The sequence below is a fragment of the Aotus nancymaae genome, unplaced genomic scaffold, assembly GCF_030222135.1.
Source record: "Aotus nancymaae isolate 86718 unplaced genomic scaffold, 86718_ANA_hifiasm-v0.15.2.pri h1tg000006l, whole genome shotgun sequence".
Classification (NCBI taxonomy): Eukaryota; Metazoa; Chordata; class Mammalia; order Primates; family Aotidae; genus Aotus; species Aotus nancymaae.
This window is the reverse complement of record NW_026988417.1, coordinates 44,968,593-44,985,812: the sequence shown is the minus strand read 5'-3', so window position 1 is coordinate 44,985,812 and position 17,220 is coordinate 44,968,593. Positions and strand designations below refer to the sequence as shown.

General features: G+C 33.5%; 1 protein-coding gene across 1 annotated transcript in view; it reads left to right on the top strand.

Moving 5' to 3' along the window:
- The first annotated feature begins 5,708 nt into the window (after positions 1 to 5,708).
- GABRA2 (gamma-aminobutyric acid type A receptor subunit alpha2) overlaps positions 5,709 to 17,220 on the top strand; it is a 215,731-nt gene continuing 204,219 nt past the window's right edge. The window contains exon 1 of the mRNA XM_012441154.2: positions 5,709 to 5,726. The gene's annotated coding sequence lies outside the window, so the exon portion shown is untranslated. The remainder of the gene's footprint in view (positions 5,727 to 17,220) is intronic.

Sequence of the window (17,220 nt, the reverse complement as noted above, 5' to 3'; positions counted from 1 at the left end):
GAAGTTACAGTATCAAAGAAGTTAGATACACATATATACTAGTCATATATAATGTCAGATTTATTTTTTACAAAAGATAGTTTCTTTAGGATTGTCTGAAGCATGATAGAGAACAAGAATAGAGAGGATGAAAAAAGTTCTTTGGATACAACAATTCTTACTTTCTGCTTAAAGTGTTATTTAGTGATGAAGAGAATTGAGAAGGCTCTTGAAGTTTATATATGGCATACAGTATGCATTGGAAATCAAAGATACTGAAGAAAAGATGAAAGAGGATAAATGTGAAAGAAGTAAGGTTTTTTTTTTTTCTACCAAGAATAAATGTGGTGAGGGACACAGGTGGAAGGAATAATTTATGTGGGATAGCATTCCCACTTTATTTGACTTTGTGAGCCTGTGTAAAAATAATAAAAATAGTCAGCATGTATTGAGTCCTTACTATGTGTGAAGCATTGAACTGAGCACTTGACATATATTGAGTACTTTTAATCATCCAAATGAACTTATTGCTTAAGTACCTTTATTATTATACCTCAATCAGAAAAAACTCAAGGTAGTTAAAAGTAAAAATTAGCATGGACTGCTGGTAAGTGGAAGAATTGAGAGTCAAATTCATAAATTAGGATTCAAAACTACTACCCTAAATCACTATTTTATGATTAAAATAATTATTGTTGAATATGAAACTAGGAAAACTGAGTGAGGCCATTAAAACAAGCAAATTGAGGTAACTAGCAGCTTTTAATCAAACTATAACTAAATGCATATATCTGTTCTAGAAACTTCCATTTTAAATATTAGAAATTTCATAATAAAAGAAACATCTTTTTTATGAAGTAATTGAGCATAATTCTTCTTTATGATTTACTTCTACTATCTCATTTGACATAATCCTTATAGCAAATTATGTAAAAGGTAATATTGGCAATCTTCTCTTTTCTTTGCAGATGAGAAAAATCTGAGGAGGGTGAAGAGCTTAAGTTTGCCAAAGGTGCCCTGTTAAAATGTGACAGAGCTGGAACTCAGAGTTACTTTGCTAACTGATCTTCTATCAAGCATCTCATTCAATTGAAATTAGCAGAAGATAAACATACATAGCATTTCACAAACTCCTCTAGCTTTTTCTAATTATTCCTGAAGAAAACATTGTATAGGAATTGTAGAAATCTAACTCTCTAAAAGATTCACTTCCATTCTGGACTGACTTCTCTTTTCTTTGCACAAGGTCCACTTACTGCATTTAACCCAGAAATACAGATAATTCCTTTACAGAGAATTCTTCAGAATTATTTCTCCATTACTTCTAAGAATGACTTCCTTGAGGCAGTAATGAAGCTCTGTGTATCCCTTTCATCATACCATCCAAGACATAGAATATTGTTTTAGATTTGAAATTGAACATCGCTAGGGCTGGAAAGGCATAATTTGTTCCATGTTCCTATGAGTCACATATTTTAACAAAGCCCAAATTGTTATCTTTTGTCACAATGTTGTAAAAGGTTTTCTTTGGTATTATACTTGCTCCTGCTTAAGTTATTAGTAGTAATCTAAGGCATAATTACAGATGATATTTCAGTCTCCATTTTTCAAGTAGGTACTTTACAAATTATTGTTGTTTACTTTAGTCCAGCACTGTGAAATTAACAGCAAATGTTAGAGATTTGGCCAAAACAAAATAACTTATTTACTTAGTACGCCATTCAGAAAAATTAGATTGATTGCCGTTTTTCCTATTTTCCCCCATAAGATTAGCTAAATGAAATTTAGCTTCAAGTACTACCATTCTTCACTTTGGAAAAGAGGTCCTAAAGAATTTATTTGTTTACTTGAGCTTAGATGTTTAGGTTTCATGATTGAAAGTATGTAGAAAACGAGCATCCATGAGCAGATACTGCTCAGTGTCTTGTGTGCAAGCTTGGTATGCTGACAGTGCAGTGGTCCAGATTCTGGCTCCCTCCCAAGAGGTGGCATAGGAAACTCTGGCAGTATCCTATTAAAATAGTGAATTGAAATTAAAAGCTGGCCATACATGCAGAACATAATACCCAGGAGAATAAAATAATGTAGGTAGAGCTGGATTTGAGAAATGCTTATAGAAGCTGGAATTACCTTACTATGTCCAGGGCCAGCTGTAAAGAGAAAACATGGTGCATATGGTTATTCGAGATTTTAGTTCAGTGAATCTAGAGTCTGTAGAAAGATGAACTACTTCACTTCTGTAAGGTAAACGAAGTCTATCCAAAAATAGCTCTTTCACCTAAGAGTAAAATCATACTAACAGAAACTCTTATTTCCAGGTTAATTTGGATGAGTGTGCCATCTGCTAAAATGCACATAGCCTGGACTAATTACAGGGTCAATACTTTAGTGGGAAAAAACTTTGAATCAGATAACTATTTTCTCCAAAACAGAACAAAATTCATCCATGCTGAGAACAGTCAAAAACCAGGTTTCTGGCCAGGTGCAGTGGCTCACACCTGTAATCCCAGGACTTTCGGACCCAAGGAGTGTGGATCACCTGAGGTCAGGAGTTTGAGACCAGCGTGGCCAACATGGTGAAATCCCATCTCTACTAAAAAACACAAAAATTAGCTGGGCATGGTGGCAGATGCCTGTAATTCCAGGTACTTGGGAGGCTGAGACATGAGAATCCCCTGAACCTGGAAGGCAGAGTTTGTAGTGAGCCAAGATTGGGACACTGCACTCCAGCCTGGGAAAAAGAGTGAGACTTTTTCTACAAACAAACAAACAAATGAAAACAAAACCAGCCTTCTGAGGATCCTAAAAAGCAAGCAACCTTTGTATTTGGTGGATTAAGCAATAGTGAACCACGTGTTTCCTGTGTAAGAGTAAAAATTTATGTTTAAGAAAAACTAATCAATGAGGTATATGGGATCTGGATTAGTTCATTACAAAATACTAAACAAGCATGATCTCAGGCTCATGAGTCAGTGTCTCCGCTTTGTCAAAAACCTACTATGTTACTGTAGACAATCACCTTATTTTTCTCAGTTTTATTACCTCTAAAATTATGGTGCTAAGCTAGATTATTTTAAGGTTTCTTCTAGCCCAAATTAAAAATTAAAATAATCATCATAGTATAATGAGAAAATCATAAACACTTAAAATTAGAGCATTCCTCAGCGATCACCTCCTACCAAATTCAGGAATTCATTAATGTCAATGATTAAGTAATCTCTAGCTGAAGCGTAATGCTGAGAAACAGCTCTCCATTATCTACAGCAATGGTTCCCAACCTTTTTAACACCAATGACTGATTTCATGGTTGATAATTTTTCCACGAACAGAAATGAGAATGGGGGAGAGGCTGGAGGAATGTTTTCAGGATGAAACTGTTCCACCTCAGATCATTAGGCATCAGATTCTCATAAGAAGGGCTCACCCAGATCCCTCACATGCACAGTTCACATTTTGGGTTTGCATTTTTTTTTATTATTATACTTTAAGTTCTGGGATACATGTGCAGAATGTGCAGGTTTGTTACATAGGTATACATGTGCCATGGTGGTTTGCTGAACCCATCAACCCATCATCTACATTGGCTAATTTTCCTAATGCTATCCCTTCCCCAGCCTCCCAGCCCCTGACAGGCCCCAGTGTGTGATGTTTCCCTCCCCCTGTCCATGTATTCTCATTGTTCACCTCCCACTTATGAGAGAGAACTTGTGATATTTGGTTTTTCTGTTCCTGTGTTAGTTTGCTGAGAATGATGGTTTCCAGTTTCACCCATGTCCCTGCAAAGGACATCAACTCATCCTTTCTTGTGGCTGCATAGTATTCCATGGTGTGTATGTGCTGCATTTTCTTTATCTAGTCTATCATTGATGGTCATTTGGGTTGGTTCCAAGTGTTTGGTATTGTGAATAGTGCTGCAATACTGCAATAAACATACATGTGTATGTATCTTTATAGTAGAATGATTTATAATCCTTTGGGTATATACCCAGTAATAAGATTGCTGGGTCAAATGGTATTTCTGGTTCTAGATCCTTGAGAAATTGCCATAGTCACCATACCCTTGATGTGTCTTAATAATTTTCTATGCATTGACTCCCCTCACTCTGCTCACTGGCAGTTGAATCACTTTCGGCACACAAATACTGATATGAATCTGAGTTTTCTTTCACCTTGAATTTTTGCAGGTGGTTATTTTTTAATAAACTAATTGCAGTGTTTAATAATACGATGGAATTCTTCAAAATAACTTTTCACAAAGGTCATTTCCAGCTGTCTCATTAAATAATGATGGAAATGTGTCTTGTGAACTGAGACTTGAAAGAGATAATGGACACCATAATGATGAAGATTGAATATTTTTAATGGCATGATGGAGTAAAGAAATGCGTGGAGACAGGAATTAGCAAGCAGCTTGTAACAGGGAAGCAAAGAAGTGAATAATGCTTTCTTTTGAAAACTGTTACATCCCCTTCCCCAAGACTGAGAGATTTGTCTTCAGCACACCTAGGACCTCAATTATACCAGTTTTTGAACTATATATTTTCAACATGTATTATTTGTTATTTTTCTGGAACATAAAAGCAATTCATTACAGAATATTTTAAAAGAGCATAAAAGCACATTTAATCTTAATTTTATATCTATCTGTATCTATGTATTTCATTGAGACATAAATAATAAAAATTTCCCTTATTCCTTACCAATTCCACTTCCCACAGATAACAACTACCATTTATTTGTCTGGGTTCATTCCCCTTTTAGGCTGTAAACTCCTTGAATATGTAAAGTGTGTTATCTTCATAATTGTTAATCCCATGATTAAAGAAGCCTGTATAAAGATGATATCCTGTAGGTATTAAATCCTATCAGGCAACATTTCAATATGCAGTCAGTATTACATGTGATATAGAAATAATACATAAGGGGGAAAGAGGAATTCTCCCTATTAAGGAAAAAGATGATTCGTGACACATGAAAGAGTGGTAAGGCAGATGTTATTCATGACTATTGTAATAAGTATAATGGCTACAGCAATAGAGTTTTGTAGTAGGGGAGAGAGATTGGGCTTAACTTCAGATACAGGGAGAAAAAACGAGGATTTGTAGCCAAGGATCAGGGGAGGGGGTTGGTGGGTGGAAAATTACTTAGAGAAAACATCAGGTATGAGAGGAGATTTTGGACCTAACAGGATTCTTGCTGAGGGTGGATCAGATATCATGTAGGGGATAGTGGAAAATGAGGCACAGTTGAAAAAGAACTCAGAAGAGCCTGAATGAAGTCTGGTTAAGGAGAGAATCTTTGTCATCCACCATATTACAACTACCAGACAAATGAGAATATATTTTTATTTGGCAAAATCTTGGCCAGCACAAACTAAGAAATTCTGAAGCCATTTAGTTTTTCAAAAAATTATTATGGGAAATAAGCTTAAGTTTCACCATGATAGAAGAATTTTGCCTGAAGACCCAGTGTTGTTAGCCTTTTACGTCTCTCACCAGCATGCGACAGCACTAAAAATGAAAATTAGATTTAACTATAGCAACAAACATCATCACATAGAGTAGATAGAACAAAAGTAACCAGGAGAACAAGCTTTAGAGATGATAAAAGCTCAGTATCTTGGCAACCTTTTGTGTTGGGTTATTTTTAAAAAATGGATAATATTGTGCTCTAGTTCTAATTTATTCAGCTATTTGCTGAGTGATAGCAACATTACAACTACAGAATCTGTATGTCATCTTGACATTGTAAGTATTTCTCAAATATGGTAAGACTTGTTTTATTTTTTCTTATTTAATTTTGCTGTGGTGGGAAGAAACCCTTTAAGTCGTATTTAACTGGATTATGTCAACTATGGCGCCTTGCTGACATGTTACTATTGTATCCAATCTTTTCTTTCTTTAATTCTGAATATTTATGGTGTTTACTGTTTCTATTAGAGAAAGATTTGGGAAAATATGACTTCAGTGTCCCTGTGTCAGCAAAAAATATCTTTAAAAACACATTTTAGGATTTAATTTATTAATCTAGAAATGTATGTGAAATATACTTACTATGGCAGAAAGGCATAGTAACAAAGGGTTACTAAAACACAGACAAATACTTATCAGTTAAGTTCTACAAATATTAAATGCCATTTCTACGTTGGGCACTGTGCTAGCTGCTGGCTCTATATGCACAGATGAATATTAAAAAGCTTAGTTCTAGTGTGGCTTATAGGTCAGTAATAAATAATAATCCCCTATAATTTTCATGATTTAGATATTTTACGTTTACCATGAAGTGAATAGTTTACAGTTTATTTATGTATAATTTATAACTAGCTCTTTGTTAAGTGCATATATTTCTGCTTGTCCCCCTCCACCCAGGGCTCTAAATTGTGTTTGTAAAAACAATTGAAGGGCAAATCAGAGGCGTCTCCCTTCCTTTTCCTCAACTGCAACTTATAAATTGAGTCAGAACATCTGTACCATTCCCTCAAGTTTGTGAAAATTGGACCAGCTATTCTTGCAGAAGGCTGTAACAGACATGTAGTGCCCTAATTTTCTTTATGTGGATTTTTATCTTGCTATAATCATCAAGCATATTATAACTTAACGTAATGCAAACAAATGTGTGTCATACTGTTTCACTTTTGTTCTGCGTGATTTTTTTTCCAGTTATTTCTTATCTCACAATGCTTAGCTCAGTAAATATATGCTAAATTTATAAATGAATGAATTAATATTTCACTCTTTTTGCTCTCAGAGGGCCTTTTCCAACTTTCATTTGCTCTTTAAAATTTCCTTTTGATAATGCTCCCTAAACACTATAATTGCAAGTGGAAGTTCCATCCTATCTCCCATCTCCTCCACAACTAAATGGATTAAAATCCCTTCTGTTATGTCCCTTTGTCTCTTCTCAAATTTCTCATGCTTGGGAGGTAGGTTTTTTTGTTTATTTGTATGTGAAACATTCTGGGCATAATAACATTTAATAGCTACATAGAGACATTTCTAAAGCCCTCAACCTCAGATTCTTCAGTTTGCCTTATTATTTCAATTTGTCTTTCTCCCCTTTTCTGAGCATTTACATTTTAAAACGCTACTTATCCTAAAATCTACAAAAATATTAGAGCATCAATGTGCATATATGTTACACCACAACTTCAGGCAGCATATATATATATATATATACTTTATACACACATATATATACAACTTTATACACACACATATATATGTGTGTGTGTGTTTGTAATATATGTATAATGCATGCATACATTATTAAGCACATATATATGCATGCTAATGCTACTCTCTTTTTATACATGAAAAGAAAACAGAGATTCCATTTGGGTAAGAAACTGGCCTTGGCTTACAGATGGTGATTTTAAAGCCTGATTTCAAAGGGGGTCTGTGATGTCCAAAGTTGGTGCTTTCCTATAGTGCCTCAATATCTCTCCCAGTGTTTGCCACTTTCTGCCTTCATACATTTGAGAGACAAAAATATTAACTGACAAAAACTTGGATGTTGATCATTCTCATGAGACCATTTCATCTTTTCATGAGAAATAACTACAGAGCCTCCTATTCAGTGTTCTTGCCCTGTTGTTCCATGAGAACTTTAAAATGACTCAACAAGGGAACTGCGTGCAGTTGTAGGGAGCAGGAATGTGCAAATATAAATTGGCATTAAGCAATGCTTAATTATACATACCCTGCTTTCTAATAATTTTCAAATCCCCTATGTCTATTTTCATATTCTGGTCTCTCATTTTCATTGCACTAATGTTATTTGCATCTTCTGTCCAGAGCAAGTCAAACACTGCCAGTGGCCTAGGCTGCACTTTGATATCTTCAATATGATCAGATCTGCCTGTCTCTCATTTTGTAGACCTGTGTTTTGCTGCCTCTTGCTGCATCTTTCCTGGAGTACTCTTTGTATATTTTAAATATTCTCATCTTTTGGCTTGTATGCTGTTGTCAAAATGATGTTAGATACCTGGGTTTATTAACCTATGATAGCATCTCTTTTTTTAATTGTGTTCATTTGTCTTCTCTCAGATTTGTTATTTCTTTTGAGACGATCTACAGAAAACACATGAAAATAATGGACTATGAACTATATGGATAGATTGCTTCACTCTCCTTCTCATATGAATTTATTTCTTCCTGCACCCATTGACTGTTAGAATGCAGGTCACTTTGATACATAACATCCTCACTTATTTCAGCAGCTTAGCTGGCGAATCTAGATCCACTATTTTGGATCCAGATTTAAGGAAAGAAAATTATTTATGTTTAGTTATCAAAGCCATATTTTTGAATAAACTAGTTAATAATTCTCTCACCTCCCCATTTTGGCCTGTTTTTGATTGCCTCTGAAATTCACAATCAGCTATTTTTGGCTCTCTGGCATGTCATTTGCCCTGTGTGTCATGCCTTCTGCAAAGCTTGCCAACCTTTTCAGTGAGATGCCTGGATAAGTCTTGTAATCGGTGTTCATGTTAGTGGTCTCCAGATTCTAGTAATTTTTCTCTCTCCCTTATAATTATTATCAGTAAGTTTCCTTGTTCTAACACTTTACCTTTTATCTATATATTTTAATTCAAAGGCTTCCTTAGAATTCTTTTTTAAGGGGCTGAAAGACTCAGCAGAATATCATCAAATATTAAACCCTCCCCCAAAACCAACAACTTTTACTTTAATCAATCTGCTCAATTTTTGAGATGATGTATGTGCTATGGAACAATTTTTAACCCTTTGATTAATCCTTGCCATTGCTACCTGTTACTTCTGCTTTATATGACATATAATTTTATTCCTTAAATATCCTTTTCTTTATTTATAACTTTTCTATGCCATCTTATTGTCTATTTTCAATGTTTAAATCTACTCTTCATCTTCTCAACTCTGCTTATTCTATGTTTTCTTTTTCTTGTCTGACATTTTCCTTACACTTTTTATCTTGATGATACAGTGAATTCTCTCACTTGTATTTTGATTTTTGCTATTTTAGCTTCAATTTCCTCCCCTTTGTTTTTCTGCCCTTGCTCTCTCCACAAAATGTTTCTGCTGCCTTATAGAATATTGACTTTCTTCTTGAAAGCCTTGCCTTTACTCAGTCACTTTTAAAATCATTCTTCATATCACTTTTAACTTTTTCTGTCATCCTCCAACATCTCGAAAGAGTATCTGAGCTTCATTCCCTTAATCCTAAATTCTTCCTGTTCTAACATCTCATCCTCCATTCGCCATTATAAGTTCATTCATTTAGCTCTAAAATTGGCCAATAAATTTCTTCACGAATGCTTTCAAAGAAGAGATTATCTGCTACTGACTGTAAGAGAAATCAAGCAAGAGAATTTTCTGAAGTTAAAAAACTGGGACTAAGATACAGATTTTCCATTAAATCTACTTGGCACTCAGGAATGAATGTTTCTGTTTGGCAAAAATTAGTCCATTTAAATATGCTTGCACTTTTTATTACAAGTAGGGTTTTAGAAGGCAAGTCAGACATCACTTTGTTGGAAAGAATTGTAAGAGAAGAACTGAGTCTGCACTTTTAGCATCTTATATCATTGAGCTCATGCTCATTATCTCTCTCCTCCAGGTTTAGTGAACTTGATTTTCTTCATCAAATGGAGGAGATTTTCTCTTCCCTCACCTTGGTGTCCTCAGGCTGTATCCACTTCCTGAAACATTTTGATCTTCATTTCAGTATCCCACTAACTCCACTTTATACTTCAGGCTTCAGGTTAGGGGTACTCTGATTTCCTGAGTGGGGTACTTTTCTTATATGTTCCCACACCTCTTTATATTTACCCCACAACTGCTTTTGTCACACTTTATTGTAACTATCAAGTTCCCTGTGCCAGTTTCTATAAGTTTCTGAGAGCACAAGATCATCTCAGAGACATCATCAGCATGGTGACTAAGGGCACAGATTAGAGTCATGCCATCTGCCACCTTTACTAGTGTGTGGTCTCAGAAGAATTGCTTACCCCTCCATGCCTCTTTTTCCCATCTGTAAATCTAGGATATTATTAGCATTTGCCATATAATTTTTTGTTTGTGATATTTAATTACTTAGACCAATTCCACATCTTACAGTAAATACTTTGTAAAGTTTGCTACAAAGTTTACTATAATTATTAGAATAATAATTATTAGATATTATTCTAATATATTATTCTAAATATATTCTAAATATTATTCTAATATAATTAATAGAATAATAATAATTATCAGTCACAGACACATTTCTAGGATCTCTGACACAGTATCTGACATACAGTAGTGCTCAATCAATGCTTGTTGAATAAATGAACTAATGAAAGAATGAATGATGTTAAAAATAATATACTCAGATAACCAAGCTAGCAACACAAAAGAATCTATATAAATTGGGATATGTATCAATGGGAACTTCCCAGTTGCTGGATAGCTCTCTTTTTCCCCTTCCAAGTGACAGATATATCAAAAAAGGAGCAAACCTTCCAGAGGAAACTTCATGTAAAAATATCTGGGCACTGATAATTAGCATGTGCTTTAGAGATATCCTTTGGTATCTCCAGAAACTTCCTTTCTGGCCTTTTCCCAAATTATACTCCTGCCAAATTTCTCAGCTTTTGAGAAATTTCTGCTTTTGCCATAACATTATAAAAAAAGAGAACTTCTTTCATATTTCACAAGCTAAATTACTTCTTACACACAAATCCTATACATTCCTCTATCACAATTCCTTTTTTCTTAATTTCAGAGCATTAATATAAACACACAAATGAACAGTCTATAATCCTATGCTCTTTCTCATTGTTTCTAGCTATTTGCTTGTATAGATCATTTGTTATTGCTTTTATTATTTTTGTTCCTATTACCTTTATGGTCAAGTAGCCAAAATTTCTCAATTGGTTGGATGCAGAAAAAAAGCAGGGTGTTTGTTCATTCCTTCTTCTTTCTTTTGAACTAGATATACATTCATGTCTAATCACACATCAAATTGCTCCTGAAATGAGTCTATACTAAAATACTAAATTTTCACAATTCATTTTTATGTTTTTCCCTCGCTGACTTGATATCTATTGAAAACTTACAATGGGTTATAAGGAAGGCATAGGCAATAGGCTTTTTAAAGAAATGTACAGTATAGTCTTTTTGTAATGTGTAATAATTTGATAATTTTTTTCATACAATAATAATTCTAGTAAAAACTAATATTTATTTAGCACTTCCTATGTGTCAGATATTCTTTCAAGGATTTTATACACATAAACTCATTTATTTTTCACAGTAAGTCTAGGAGTACTATTAGTATTCCTACTCTATGTATGACAAAATGGAGCAACAGATATCCAGAGCTAACCCAACAATTATTACACATATATTTGTTGAACAAAATATGTAAATCATTTACACTAAAAATGTAACAGTTATTATGAATCCAATGAGATTAAACATTTGCTTTTTAATGTAGAATCTATAGAAATCCAGGAATGGAAAGAGCATTGTGATATGTGGTGGCTGGAAATAAGTTTTGAATTATCGTTAGTTTGAGCATTGAAGTGTAGATTGTGTAGATGAGTTTTGAAATAGGCATGAGGAAAAAGAATAAATAATCAAACTTAAATGGGTATGGACATTGAATTTGACACTGTCTGAATATTTTACACTTATTATGTAATTTAAGCCTCAAAGTATTCTCATGACATAGGTCCTATTATTTTCTCTGTTTTGTAGAAGAGGAAATCAAGGCTCAGAGAGAATAAGTACATTGCTTAGAGTCACAGACTGATTAAGTAATGGAGGAAGATTCAAAGCAAGCGCTTCAGTTAGAGACATCCACTTGTCCACTGCACACAGATTCTCTTGCTGAGAAAGAATATTTCCTTTTACTGAGTCTATAAGTAAGAGAAGAATGGGCGCACACACAAAAAAAGCGTAACATAGAAGGTAAAAACACCATGTTCAAATAGGATAGTTGAAATGTACAGATGTTAAGACAGTAGCAGTAACCTTTTTAATTTCCAATGTTGTCATCAGAATCATAAAATAAAAAAACTGAGCTTTAAAATGTATTTATAGTATTGCTGGAATGTTTTTGCTCAATACGTCTAGATCCTTTTATAGGTAACCTTTGGCAGAGTTACATAGCTGGCAGTCAAACAGAAGGATGGTGAGAGAATTCTAGAAAACCAGGTTGCCCCCATGATGGCCCCAGTTGAGAGCACAGTCATGCACTGCATAATGACATTTAGTGATGGACCTCCTTTATGATGGTAGTCTCATAAGATGATGTCATATTTTTACTGCACCTTTTCTATGTTTAGATGTATTTATATACACAAATACTTACATTGTGACAATTGTCAATCATATTTAGTACAGTTAACACGCTGTCCAGGTTTGTAGCCTAGGAGCAATAGGCTAACCCTACATGTGAGGTAGGCTATACAATCTAGATTTGTGTAAGTGTGCATTGTGATGTTTGTACAGTGATGAAATTGGCTAATGAAGCATTTCTCAGAAAATATTCCTGTCATTAAGCAACACGTGACTGTATTCTATGTTGAAATGGATTTGAACTTAACTGGATGGGGTAACCTAAGTGTAATTTCTTTTTCTCTATTAACTATTACTAATTTTAAAGTGCACAAACCATACTAAATGGGTTGCTGGTTATAGACATCCCAGAACATCAAAATTATTGTAATTATTATTACTAAAAATCATACCCTTAACAGTCACTCAAGGCTTCTTAGGATGTTTATTGTTCTCTAGATACAATAAGCTCTTATGAGCTTCTTGTTTTTTCCTAGCTTTAAAAAAATAAATCTAATTTTTACATGTAAAATATAATTTACAAGGCAATTAAATCGTATTAGTTTCCTATTGCTGCTGTAACTAGGTATCACATACTTAGTGGTTTAAAACAACACAAATTTATTATCTTATAGTTCTGAATGTTGTAAGTTCAAAACAGATCTCACAAGGCCATTCAAGTTGGTGGCAAAGCTACATTCCTTCTGAAGGCTCTGGAGGAGAATCTGTCCCTTGCTTTTTCCATCTTCTAGAGGCTGCTTGCATGCCTTGGCTAGTGGCTGCATCATGCTCACTTCTTCCATCATCACATCTCTTTTTCTGACATTGAACCTTTAACCTCCCTCTTATAGGGACACCTATAATTACATTAGACACATGTTGATAATCCAGGATAATTTCTCCATTTTAATATCCTTAATTTATTCACACCTGCAAAGTATCCTTTGCCAGGTGAGATATCATATTCATAGGTTCTGTGAATTAAGATGCAGACACTTTTGGGAGGCCATAATTCCACTTATCACAAATACTAAAAATATGCTGATAAAAGAACAAAAGTAAAATATTAGCAAATATGAATCTGTCTTGGGATGGGAAAGAATATTGTGCAAATGGAAGTAATCATAAGGAAAAGAAAGATAGACTTAAGTTCAAAAATCTACATATGCAGAAAAAGTTTAACACAGTAAGCAAAATAACAGGCAAATGAAATCTTGAATAGTAAATACAGCAGATAGAGCAAAGGGTAAATAAATGACATTCTTAATTTTTTTAAAAAGGGAATTTTATCAACAAGGAAGCAATAGATGAATATGCCAATGAAAGAATGAGTGAAGTATGTGAACAAAATATTAATTTAAATGGGAAATTCAAGAGGCCAAGAAACATATAAAAATATTCAGCCTTACTAGTTAAAAAAATGCAAATTTTTACAAAAAAATATCATTTTCCATATCACATCAAACAAGGTTAAAAAAAATTGCAAAATGTTAATGAAATGGTTTTGGAACATGTGTGGCCAGCAAGAGTTTTAAATGCCACAAACTTCAGGATGAATAACTAGAGAATACACATCAATAATGTTTAAAGTATTTAGCACTTTTAGCCCAATGACTACACTTCCAGACTTCATCATACAAAAATGAAAATAAAATATTAGTATTTCTTATCTTTTCACACAGCCAAATTTATATTGGAAAAAATTGGAAAATAACTCATCTGAAAACTAGTGATGTCATTGGTTAAATACATTATAGTGGATCCTCACAGAATTAAAAGTTATATTGTCATAAAGATGCAATTTCCAAAGATGTTTTCAGAATATATTATTAAAGGGTAAATATCAAAAAGAAATATTGTATTAGTTAGAGTAGGTTCTGCTCAGTAATAAATGTCAAAATTTCAGAGGTTTAAACATAAACATTCAATTATTGTTCATGCAAAATATACTATGGATTCAGTAGCACTCCACGGCAAATGATGGCTCAGGGCCTCAGTCTGCTTCCACGTAGTGTCCCTGGCAGCTCAACCGGAGACTTCAGGGTTCACTCACCCATCTTCAATGTCTTCAACCAATAATCTCAACTAGCCATGTGGTTCTAGATAACTGCAAAAGTGGTAGAAAATTCTCTTTTTTTGTGCCTGGAATGGGATAAATATTAGTGAGAATTAGAAGTGTCTTAAACAGGTATATATTGTGTGATATAAATTTTTATTAATTTTACTAATTGCTTATACCGTGAACATATATGTAAATAGAGGGATATAGCTATATCTGCATCTATGTGCCTAAACTAAGAGTCAACTTGATATGACCCTTACCAAATGTGGCCTGAAACCTATTTTTGTACAACTCATTAGCTAAAAATGATCTTTAAAATCTTTAAATGCTGAAATATATCAAAATAATAATATTTCATGGTACATGAAAATTATATGAAGTTCAAATTTCAGTATCTACAAATAAAGTCTTATTGGAAACACAACCAAGACTCCTCATTTACATATTGTCTATGGCTGATAGCAAGGTACAACAGCAGAGTCGAGTAGTGTAGACAGAGATCATGTGAATCATAAAGCCTAAAATATTTGTTATTTAGCCCTTTACAAAAGAGTTTGCTCACATCTGGTCTAAACACCTGTGAAAAGTAGGCATTAAAGAAAAATTCTCATAATGGTTACTTGTAGCTTTGGAATTTAAGATAATTTTAATTTTTATAGATTCCTCTATTTGCTAAAATTTCCACAAGGAATAGATATTAGAGCTATATTTGAGGAAAATTGGAAAAAATAAATAAAAATAACTCATAGGTAATCTCCTAGTAATATTCATACACCATTAGTTCCAGATAGCTGCTTTTTTTGAATAATACAACCTAGCACAAGAGACAAGGAAATTGCTACTAAAGATAGGGCCCTTGCTTCCTTTACTATCTCTTCTAGCTCTTTTCCCTTCATTTAATTCTCTAGCCATACTCCCTTTTAGTTCTGCAAATAAACTAAACTCATCCTGTCATCACAATCTCTACTGTTGCTTTACCCTGGAGAGCCCTTCCTATAGATTTTCACGTGACTGACAACTTTGTTACTTATATTTTAGCACAAATGTCACCTCATGAGTGATCTTTCCTGACTCCTCTGAGTAATGTATACTACTGCAGTCAACCTCTATCACATTTATGTTTTATTTTCTCTGTACACTTATCACTATATGCTTTATTTCACTTATTTGTCTATTTTCATTCTTACTATTACTTTCATTAAAATTTAAGATCAATGAGAGCAGACTCCTTGTCAGTCTTCTGTTACTGCTATATCCTAGAACGTTGAACAACCGAGACTAGATGACTTTTTAAAAAATAGAGTAAATGAAAAATAATCATATCAAGTCAGTGCCACTTACCTATATATACATTAACATCGTAAGGAAGCTCAATGAAAAGCCAAGTATGTGGAGGGGAAGTCCTCTTAGGCAGAGCAAAATTCCCTTGTCTTAGTCACTTATTGATACTTGAATCCAACTGTGCCAATGACAATTAAAATGTTAATGGTTCTTATATATCAGACATGACATACTGTTGATTGAAGAATAATACATAACTCCAAAATAATTTAGTGGACATCCTTGATAATAATTTCTTTGAATAATCATATAATTTGTGGATCCAATAATGTGTTATGATTTTCCTGAAAATATTCTTGTATATGGGCAAAATGTATAAATGTACACATAAATAACATCAAAAGCACATATTAGATATCTGATTTGTGAAAAGATAAATAAGAAATGTTACTGTATTCAATAAGCATATAGAAAAATGAGGGAAACCTTTACAAAGGAACTATTACAAAGGTAAAAAACATTTTCAACATAAATTTAAGATGCTATAAAACCAAATTTATGTCATGATAATCATATTCCCAATTCTTTTTCATCCATTAGTTTTATTGGTACCAAATAATTACACTTTTTTGGGGATTACACTTTGTCCCACACTGTGTAATGATCAAATCAGGACGCTTAAAATATCTATCAGCTCAAATAGATAGATAGAAATATCTATCTATTATATCTTTGTGTTGAAAGAGTCTAAATTTTCTTTTTAGCTATTTTGAAATATATGATGAATTCTTGTTAACTATAACCACCCTATGGTGACTAGAAAACTAGAACTTTATTACTTCTACTTAATTGTATTTTTTAACCCATTAACCAACTTCTTTTCTCTCTTGCTCCCCTCTATTCTTCCCTGCCTCTGTTAACCATTACGATACTCTATCAACTGTGTTGCTGCAAATGACAGAATTTCATTCTTTGTCATGGCTAAAGATTATTCTATTGCATATATACACCACATTTTTCTTAACCACTCTTTCAGTGATGGACACTTTCATATCTTGGCTATTGTGAATAGTGCTACAATAAACATGAGTGCAGTTATGTCTTCTATATACTTTTTTCCTTTATTTAAGATATATACCCAGCAGTGGGATCGCTGAATCATATGGTTTACTTATTTTTAGTTGTTTGAGGAACCTTTATACCATTTTCCCTATGGCTGTACTAATTTACATTTCCACCAGCAATATACTAGTGTTCCCCTTTCTTCCCACCTTCTTCAGCATTTGTTAGTTTTTGTCTTTTTGTTAGTGGTCATTCTAACAGAGGTGAGATAATACATCATTGTGGTTTTGATTTTTATTTCCCTGATGATTCGTTATGTTGAGCATTTTGTTCATATGCCTGCTGTCCATTTGCATGTCATCTTTTGTGAAATGTTTATTCAGATCATTTGCCCATTTTTAGTAGGATGATTTGTGATTTTTGCTATTGAGTTATTTGAGTTTCTTATGTAATCTGGTTATTAATCTGTCATTAGATGGATAGTTTGCAGATATTCTATCCTATTGCATAGGTTGTCCTTTCACCATGATTATA